General features: G+C 42.6%; 1 protein-coding gene across 1 annotated transcript in view; it reads left to right on the top strand.

Moving 5' to 3' along the window:
- Mcf2 (MCF.2 cell line derived transforming sequence) overlaps window positions 1-9,626 on the top strand; it is a 109,461-nt gene that overhangs the window by 958 nt on the left and 98,877 nt on the right. The window lies entirely within an intron of this gene.

Genomic DNA, 9,626 nt, shown 5'->3' with positions numbered 1-9,626 from the left:
CTCTCTCTGTTTCTCTGTCTTTCTCCCTGTCCCTCTGTCTCTCTCTGTCTCACTCTGTCTCTGTCTCTGTCTCACTCTGCCTCTCTCTTTGTCTCTCCCTCTGTCTCTGTCTCTCTGTTTCTCTGTCTTTCTCTCTGTCCCTCTGTCTCTCTCTGTCTCACTCTGTCTCTGTCTCACTGTCTCTCTCTCTGTCTCTCTGTTTCTCTGTCTTTCTCTCTGTCCCTTTGTCTCTCTCTGTCTCTGTCTCTCTCTCTGTTTCTCTGTCTTTCTCCCTGTCCCTCTGTCTCTCTCTGTCTCACTCTGTCTCTGTCTCTATCTCTGTCTGTCTCTGTCTGTCTCTGTCTCTCTGTTTCTCTGTCTTTCTCTCTGTCCCTCTGTCTCTCTGTCTCACTCTGTCTCTGCCTCTGTCTGTCTCTGTCTCTCTGTCTGTCTCTGTCTGCCTCTGTCTGTCTCTGTCTCTCTGTCTCTCTGTCTCTGTCTCTCTGTCTCTCTCTCTCTGTCTCTCTCTGTCTCTCTGTCTCTCTGTCTCTCTGTCTCTCTCTCTCTCTCTCTCTCTCTCTCTCTGTTTCTCTGTCTTTCTCTCTGTCCCTCTGTCTCCCTCTGTCTCACTCTATCTCTGTCTCTGTCTCTGTTTCTCTGTCTTTCTCTCTGTCCCTCTGTCTCTCTCTGTCTCACCCTCTCTCTGTCTCTGTCTGCCTCTCTGTTTCTCTTTCTTTCTCTCTGTCCCTCTGTCTCTCTCTGTCTCACTCTCTGTCTGTCTCTCTCTCTGTTTCTCTGTCTTTCTCTCTGTCCCTCTGTCTTTCTCTGTCTCTATCTCTCTCTGTCTCTCTCTGCTTCTCTGTCTTTCTCTCTGTCCCTCTGTCTCTGTCTCACTCTGTCTCTGTCTCTCTCTCTGCTTCTCTGTCTTTCTCTCTGTCCCTGTCTCTCTCTGTCTCACTCTGTCTCTGTCTCACTGTCTCTCTGTTTCTCTGTCTTTCTCTCTGTCCCTTTGTCTCTCTCTGTCTCTCTCTCTGTTTCTCTGTCTTTCTCCCTGTCCCTCTGTCTCTCTCTGTCTCACTCTGTCTCTGTCTCACTGTCTCTCTCTCTGTCTCTCTGTTTCTCTGTCTTTCTCTCTGTCCCTTTGTCTCTCTCTGTCTCTGTCTCTCTCTCTGTTTCTCTGTCTTTCTCCCTGTCCCTCTGTCTCTCTCTGTCTCTCTGTCTCTGTCTCTGTCTCTGTCTCTCTCTCTCTCTCTCTCTCTCTCTCCCTTTCTCCTTTCCCTGCCCCCATTCAGTCCATAATCCACCCAACCCCCTGCGGTGGTGTTCCTAGTTTAGAGCCGCCCAAGACTGAGGTCCTCAGCTCCTCAGGCCAGCTGCCACTCTGAGGATGTGTGTGGCTCTCTACTCAGCTCAAGCCCCACAGGCGGACCTCCAGAAGCCCACCATGCAAGGTGAGACTGTCCCACGTCTCCGCCTCACTTCCCACCCCCACCCCACCTAGATGCCTCTTGGTGGAGTTGGGAACCTTAAGGGATCTTCCCACTCCGCGTTCTGTGCCCTAGAGCCAAAGCTTCCTTAGGATGAGGATACAGATGCACTTTCCTGTCACACTCCCTGTGGTTTTTAAAAGCGAGGTTTATTTACTTGTGTGGGTGGTTGCTGTTTGTTTCGTTTACACGTGCTAGGGCGCTTGGATTCTGAAAGCCGCGGGCCTGCAGTTGGAGGAGGAGTTTGTAGGCAAACTGCGGCCAAGGATTTGGGTTTTCTCACTAGGACCACCACTTCTTTCCAGCCTGCTCATATGAGCTTCCTGTCTCCCTTCAGCTCTTACTACGGAAAGCAAAAAGCTCTTTCTTACTTGCCTTGGAGGGACAAAACCAAAGGTAACAAATCTCTTATTGCTGCCACTGTTTTGGTAAAAGGCTTAAGAGTAGTGCAAGGCGGCATGGCATTTGATGTATACTTGTTGAGCTAGTCAGAGTTAGGCTTTGGGCTCTCGGTGAATCGTGAGGCATGCAGAGGTTCCAAGAATTAAAATTTCCTCTAGTACCATTGGCAGTCCAGGAGTATCTGCCAGGTGCTGCAGCTGCTGTCCCTGTCTTTTGTGCCTCTGCGATGCTTACCCTGCGGTGTTCCTTGTAATGGGAACTTGGGAATTAAAAACTAGACGCGGTGCAGTTTTGCTTTGCTCAAATCAGGTAGCCACAGTGTGTGTTCTAAATTCCCCTTCTTGTTCGAAGCTGTCCACGAATTGGAAGGAGGTCACGTCGATGACTTCGGTTAAAGCACAGGAAACGGAGGGCTCTGTCTACAGCTTGGCAACAAAGAACCCTTTGGTCTAGAGTATTTTGTTTGGAAGCGGTCGATGTTATTTTCTGTATGCAATAATAAATCATTAAGGGAAGTGTGGGAGTGGAGCACGCACTTTTTCAGGGTTTAAGGGCAGTTTAAATGGATTGGGGAGGCTACAAAAAAGGAAGCCTCTGTGCACAAGTCGTGTGCGGTGAGGGCTAAAGATCAACTTCGTAGAAAAAAACACATAAAAAATGAAACAGTCTCACTTTGTAGCTCAGGAGCTGCTCCAAATAATCCTCATGCTGAGAGTACATGGGTACATCCTCATATGTACCACCACTCATAACACACAGGCACACATGTACATGCATGCGGGTACACACAAACACACACACACACCCACGCCACACAAACAGAAACACACACATTTGTATGAATATGAGAGAATGAGGTTCTGGGGTCTGTGCATGGATGCTAAGCAAATGATCTACCTCTAAGCTACAATCCTAGTGGCAAAATGCCACAAAAGTGAAATAAAAAGGGATGCTTCTATTGCTGGGCATTTCTCTTTGTTCTAGGCTCATTTTTTTTGATCCTTGGAAGTTTCTAACACGCTGCCACTATGGCATGGCAATACATCCTAGCACTTGAATGATACCAGTTACTGTGTTGTGTATTAGTGGCTGTGGGGATTGGCAGTTATTTGTCTTCAGGTATTTTTCAGCAGTTATCACCACACCCCCAGCAAAGATAAGTACATCTGTGGGTGGGACACATCCTATAGGATATTATAACTCTATATTGTTGTTGTTGTTGTTGCTGAGATAGGCATTTAAAAACTTGTCCAAGTTGCTTTTGAGCTCCTGGCTTAAAGGGTGTGCGTCAACCTCTAGAGTAACCAAAACTTCAGGCTTGTAACATCATGTACAGCTTGTGCTTTATTTTGCTCTTTTCAAAGTCACACTGTTTTGTTCTCTTTTCTGTGTGTATAAATGTGTAGGAGCATGTGCCTTAGCACATATGTGGAGGTCAAAGGGCAATTTGCAAGAATCTGTTCTTTCCTTCCATCCCGAGGCTACTCAGGTAGCCTGGCTTACCAGCATGCACTCTTAAAAGCTGAGCCATTTCTCAAGTCCTTTTTTGAGTTCTTGACATAGAGTCTTAAGGCTGATCTTAAATTCTGGCTCTTTCTGTCTCTACTTCTCAGGTATTGGGGTTACAGGTGTGTGCTACCATGCATAGTTTATAACTGTAAGTGCAAAAAAAAAAAGATTTCATATACTTAAATATTCATATCTCTATCTATGTAATCAGAGAGCTTTTTATTGCCAGGAAGAACCCTTTGAAAGATCACTTATTACACTTATTACGTAGTTATTTGTGTGTACACAGTTTCTCTTAGGCAGCCCAGAGATGGCACACTTTTACTTCTGAGATGGGAGGGTCTCAAGATCAAAGGGATGCACAAGGCATGAGGAATTCATTTTTTTCCAAGTGGATAAAAGTTGGAAATGAAGTGTGCTAGAGGCAGAGAAGGTATTCCAGACATAGGAAATAAATGAGCAAAGACAAAACAGAAACGGAGAATAGAGTTGGTTTACAGAATTACAGATGATTTTACAAATGATTAGAGTATGTGGGCATGGTGGTGTGTACTTCAATCTCAGCACTAGGAAGGCAGAGGCAGGTGGATCTCTAAGTTTGAGGCCAGCCTGGTCTACAGTTTGAGGCCAGTCTGGTCTATAGAGCCAGTTCCAGGACAGCCATAGTTACATAGAGAAACCAGGAAAGGGGATAACATTTGAAATGTAAATAAATAAATAAAAAAACTAAGCCGGGCAGTGGTGGAGTACGCCTTTAATCCCAGCACTTGGGAGGCAGAGGCAGGCCAGCCTGGTCTACAGAGTGAGTTCCTGGACAGCCAGGTATACAGAGAAACCCTGTCTCGAAAAACCAAACCAAATAAACAAACAAAAAATAAAAAACCTATCCAATAAAAAGAAAAAAGAAAGAAAAACCAAGAGAACCAGGCAGTGGTAGTGAATACTTTTAATTCCAGCACTCAGAAGGCAGAGACAGACAGATCTTTGAGTTTGAGGCCAGCCTGGTCTACAGAGTGAGCCCAGGACAGCCAGGGCTACACAGAGAAACCCTGTCTCAAACAAACAAACAAAAAAGAACTGAGTGGGGGCTGGGGTTTGAGGAGAAAGACTGGGAATGGAAGCCAGGTGTGGTAGTGCTTGAATTTAATCCCAGTTCTGGGAGAAGCAGGGAGATCTCAAGTCAGGGCCACATAGTGAGGGCAGTCTCAGGAAAAAGGCTAAAACCAACCAACCAAAAGGCTGGGAATGGGGGGGCTGGAGAGATGGCTCAGCCAGTAAGAGCACTGTCTGCTCTTCCAAAGGTCCTGAGTTCAAGTCCCAGCAACCACATGGTGGCTCACAACCATGAGATCTGATGTCCTCTTCTGGGGTGTCTGAAGACAGCTACAGTGTACTTACATATAATAAACAAATCTTTAAAAAAAAGAAAAAGACTGGGAATCCAAGAGGAAGGGCAAGTTTGAGTTTGATTTATTTTATCATCTTGTTTTGGTGTTCAGAGTGGAGTCCAGAGGCTCACATGTGCTAAGCAAATGCTTTGCCTCTGAGATATATTCCCAAGCCTGGGATTCAGTATAGAGTATGTGCTTTTTGTGGAACATTCAGGTTGAACTAATCAAGAGGTCCAGATCTGGGAAGAAATAGGGAGAAGTAAACCTTATTTCTTCCCGTTTTCTTTTAATTGAAGTTTTTTTTCCTTATGGGCTATCTTGATAGCTCAGCCTGAATAATGAATAGACACATGTTCATGAGCTTGCTTCTACAGCTTTCCCTTCTCACAGGCTACCTTACTTAATAATGAGTAGGACAAATACTTTGCACTCCATGAAGAATATAAACTCTATTAATCTACTAGAGCCTCACCCAACTAAGAATTCAAGGAGCTGTGGAAACCTATACATATACAAATTTGTTTTCAACTGCAATGTGGCATCGTTAAGTTCTAGCTCAAATAGAGTATAAATGACAGCATTGATTTGCATACATTGCACAATGTTGTAAAATGTATTCCAACAATAATGGATCTTTAATGGGTCTTTTACTGTTTTGAAACAAAGTCTCATGTAGCCCAGGCTGCCCTGAAAAACACTATGTAGTTGGAGATGGCCCTGAATTTATGATCCTCTTACCTCCACCTCCTCAGTGCTGGGATTACATGTATAAGCCACCATTCCAGATGTTTTTAATATGGTTCTACAGACCACATCAAGGATATCATTCATACCAGGCAAGCACCTAACCAACTGAACTACATCCTGGCCTGTAGACCACGTTATATTGATTATTTTCTGTGCCAAACTTCTTGGAAACTGAGCATCAACACTTTTAGTGCCTGGTTTATTTCGCTTCTCAAACTTCTAACCATTTTGGACGGAAAGGTTTTCAAAAAGTTTACTTACCTTCTGGACTCCTGAACCTGGAAATAATTGCATCCTTTCCTGATGACTCAAGACTGTCCTTAAGACAGCATCAATTATGTTAATTTGATATATACAGTGCTCAGGGGTTCGAGTGGAGGCTCTTTGTCTCTATGGCAAATGGGCACAGATCTCTCTGCCTTTTAATTTGTAATGTCTGCTTTGTCTAATCTCTTCACATATCCCTTCTCTGTTAGCTGTCACTTCTTGCTGCTGTCAGGTTTTTCTCCTGTCTTTTACTGTCTCTGGTTCCAGGCTGCATCCTCCACGGTTCATTTTGATGTGCTATAAGCTAAGGAACATTGTAACCCAAGTCTGCAGAACTATCTGAAAAATATAAATAAATAATTACTCTGGGAAGTCTTCCTTTATTTATCTGTGTGTTTGCATGTTTGCACATGCACATGTGTGTACAGATGCAGGATGTTGATTATGGATATCTCCCTCAGGAGCTCTCTACCTTCTCTTCTCTTTTTGAGATAGTGTCTCTTACTGAACCTCTGAACCTGGAGTCATCGGCTTCCCTGAAGCTTCCTGAGATTTGCCTGCCTCTGTCTCTGCTAGGATTAAAGGCAGCACCATGTCTGCTCACAGGCAGTGCTCTTAACTATTAGGCCATCTCTTCAGCTCCACTCAGAATAATAAAAATAATAGTAACAAAAGGATTATTTTGGCTCTTCTAGGTCTTTGCTAATCTTCAGAATTTTATTTTTTATCGTTATCCTGTCAATTTGAGAATAAAAATCTAGTTAGGATTTGCTAGGAATTGCTTAGACTCTAGGTCAATTTAGGGAGTGAATTTGTTTACTTATTGGAACACGATTTTGTGCTAACTATTGTGTAGGCTGGCCTGAAACTTATTTTGTGGCCCAAACTGTGACTATCTTTTCTGTAATTTATTTTATGGACATCAATTTATTTATTGTGTGCTGAGCGGTGGACTCAGCGCTCAGGGCATGCCAAACTTGTGGTCTATCTACCATTAAGTTATCGATGTCTTATATGTAAAGTAACATGGACTTCATATACTATTTTCCTTTTTTTTTTTGAGGAAGAGTCTCAAACTCACGATCCTTTTGTCAGCCTCTCTGAATGTTGGGACCCCAAGTTGTGCTGTTTTTCTAGCTCTGAGTTCATTTTTAATAAGTTGGTGATCCCTTGTAAAGTTTCTAGGAGAATGAAAAAGTTCACGTGCTGCTAGAATATAAGTTTTGATATCTTTGTACCTGGAGAGTCTGATAGACACTGAGCTGCCTGCCCCTTCAAAATGTATTTGTGCTAGGTCAGCATCAGCTCCTGTGTTTACCTTCAGGACTACTGCAAGCTTCTTGCTCCTTAGGGTCTTCATTTGCAGTCTTGTGCCAGTTGGTTAATTAGCTGCCATCTTAGCTATTGAGTATCCAGTGTGTTGACAAGGAAAACCTTAGAGTTATTTAAAAAAAATATTTCCTCTATTAAAAAATGAACCAGTGTGATGAGGTATAGTTATTCTTAGCTTGCTTGATGCTACTTAGAAGGACTATGCATTTGCTGGGGCATTCTTGAATTTGCATTTGCAAGTCCCATCAGTTGATTTGTCATTTTGCACTGTCAGTTTGGCCTCCTTTGTTGTGACCTTGGACAGACCACTAACAGATAGTATGTGTTCTCCCACACGCATTATAAACCAAAGGAAACCATTTTAATTGGATTTGCTGTTGCAGATGCTGTGCATTTCAAAATTAGATTTTCTAAACCCAAGAAGCAATGAATAGCCACGGAGTATGAGAGCTGGCATTTAGTTATATGGCTACATGAATAGTCTGGGTTCTGAGTTTAGTTGGCCACCTTGTATACTTTTATACTTTGTGTTTTAAATAGCTGTCCTCAAAAGGTCAGATGTTATAATACAAATTTAAAAGAGGTGACTGCAAATACTTAGTTTGTTTAGATCATTCAGTTGGAAGCTGTGACCATTGTGTTTGTGATTATCATTACATCTTTCAATTCATGTTCAAGCACAGCTGGACTCATTTGAACGATGGGTACTGATGTTGATGATTCAGATAAGTTAAACAAACAAACAAAAAAAAACCAATGACTGGACTGGTTAAGAGATTGGTCAGTGTGGTTAAGAGCACTTGTTCTTCCAGAGGAACTAGGTTCAATTTTCAGCACCCACATAACTGCTCACAGTGTGCTATAACTTTACTTCCAGGGGATCTGATGGCCTCTTCTGGCTTTCACCAACAGTAGGTATACCATGCACATGGTTCACATTCATACATACGTACAGGCAAAACATTAATATACATAAAATAATTTAAAAGGTTATTATTGTGTGTATGTGTGATCATGAGGGCATATGCTGATGGAGATCAGAGGACAGCTTTCTGATGTCAGATTTCTTCTCCTACTAGCACACAATTTTAACTATCATGTTGCAGGCTATTCTTTAGGAATATAAATTGAGAATGAAAAGAAAAACCATTTAGAACCAGTGAGATGGTTCAACAGATAAAGGGATTCATTGTTGCCTGTAAACCTGCAAACAAGGTACTCAAGAGTCAAAACTGCAGCGCACCACCAGAAGTTTTTTGGTGCATTTCTCTCTATGGAGCCCCAACAAATGCAGTTCAACTACACACCATCCAACGGACTTTCCCTATGAATTTGAGGTCAGCATGGTCTACGTAGTGAGTTCCAGGACAGCCATGGCTATGTAGAGACACTGTCTGATAAAAAAAAATAAAAATAAGTAAATACATAAAATATAATTGTGTATGGAAGAGAGTTTTCTTGGTTTAATTTTTTCTCTTTCCTTCCTTCCCTCCTTCTTTCCCTTCTTTCTGTCTTTCCTCCCTTAGTACTTTTGTTTTGCTGTGCTTTTGGGGGAGGGGGCAGGGTCTCAGTCTAGCCCAGGCTAGAAATCACTTTATAGTGCAGACTAGCCTTGATCTTATGGAAATCCCCCTACCTCAGCCTTCAAGAGTTCTGAAATAGGAGCCACTGTGTCTGGCTTGTTTGTTTTTAAAGCATGCTTTCAGAACTATCCATAGAAAAAAATTTCTTTTAATAAGAAGTAGCTTTTCCCTGACAATCATTTTGAAGATGATGCAAACACATTTCTGGAAAAAAAGCTTCTTTAACATAGATCTTTGCATTTGCCAAAGAAAAATTTTATCATCTGTAAAATTTCAAGCTTTGGTGAAGTTGCAAAGAGCTTTAGAACTGGAGGGATATAAAAAGCTGGGTTGCAGCTCAGCTTTTACCCTCTTCTAGGTTTTAAGGATCTTTCATTTGAATCACAATGCTTCATTTTTGCATGTCACTGCACTAGGTGCACACACATATAAATGAGAATATCAGTGCCTGCAAAGACTACCTTTTCACTTGCAGCCCATGCAAATGTGTCTGGCCCTTGGCTGACTAGACCACCTTCAAATCCTTTAGCACTCTGAGATGCTAAAAGGGTCCCTCCCTTGAGGATAGTCCTCTGGTACTAGGCTAGAAATCCCACTTCGTTTTCATTTCTTCTGTGTGATTGTCTTATCAGTTTAGTTCTGGATGTCATTTTACTCCATGCACATTGCATCTACAATCAGTACAACTATAACAGGAATTGCCACTTGCTTCTAAATAAAGAGGCACCCGCAGCAGTCCCCAAACTGGGCTGATGCTTAACTGCTTCTGTAGTTGGATCTGGCTTTCAGCTTTGAACACATGATGTATTAGAGTGGCTGATGGATATATGAAACAACAACAAAATTGTGTTGAAAGATGGATCAGAGCCGGGCGGTGGTGGCGCACGCCTTTAATCCCAGCAGTTGGGAGGTAGAGGACAGCCGGGGCT

The sequence above is a fragment of the Mastomys coucha genome, chromosome X (assembly GCF_008632895.1).
Source record: "Mastomys coucha isolate ucsf_1 chromosome X, UCSF_Mcou_1, whole genome shotgun sequence".
Classification (NCBI taxonomy): domain Eukaryota; kingdom Metazoa; phylum Chordata; class Mammalia; order Rodentia; family Muridae; genus Mastomys; species Mastomys coucha.
This window is presented reverse-complemented; position numbering and strand designations above follow the sequence as displayed.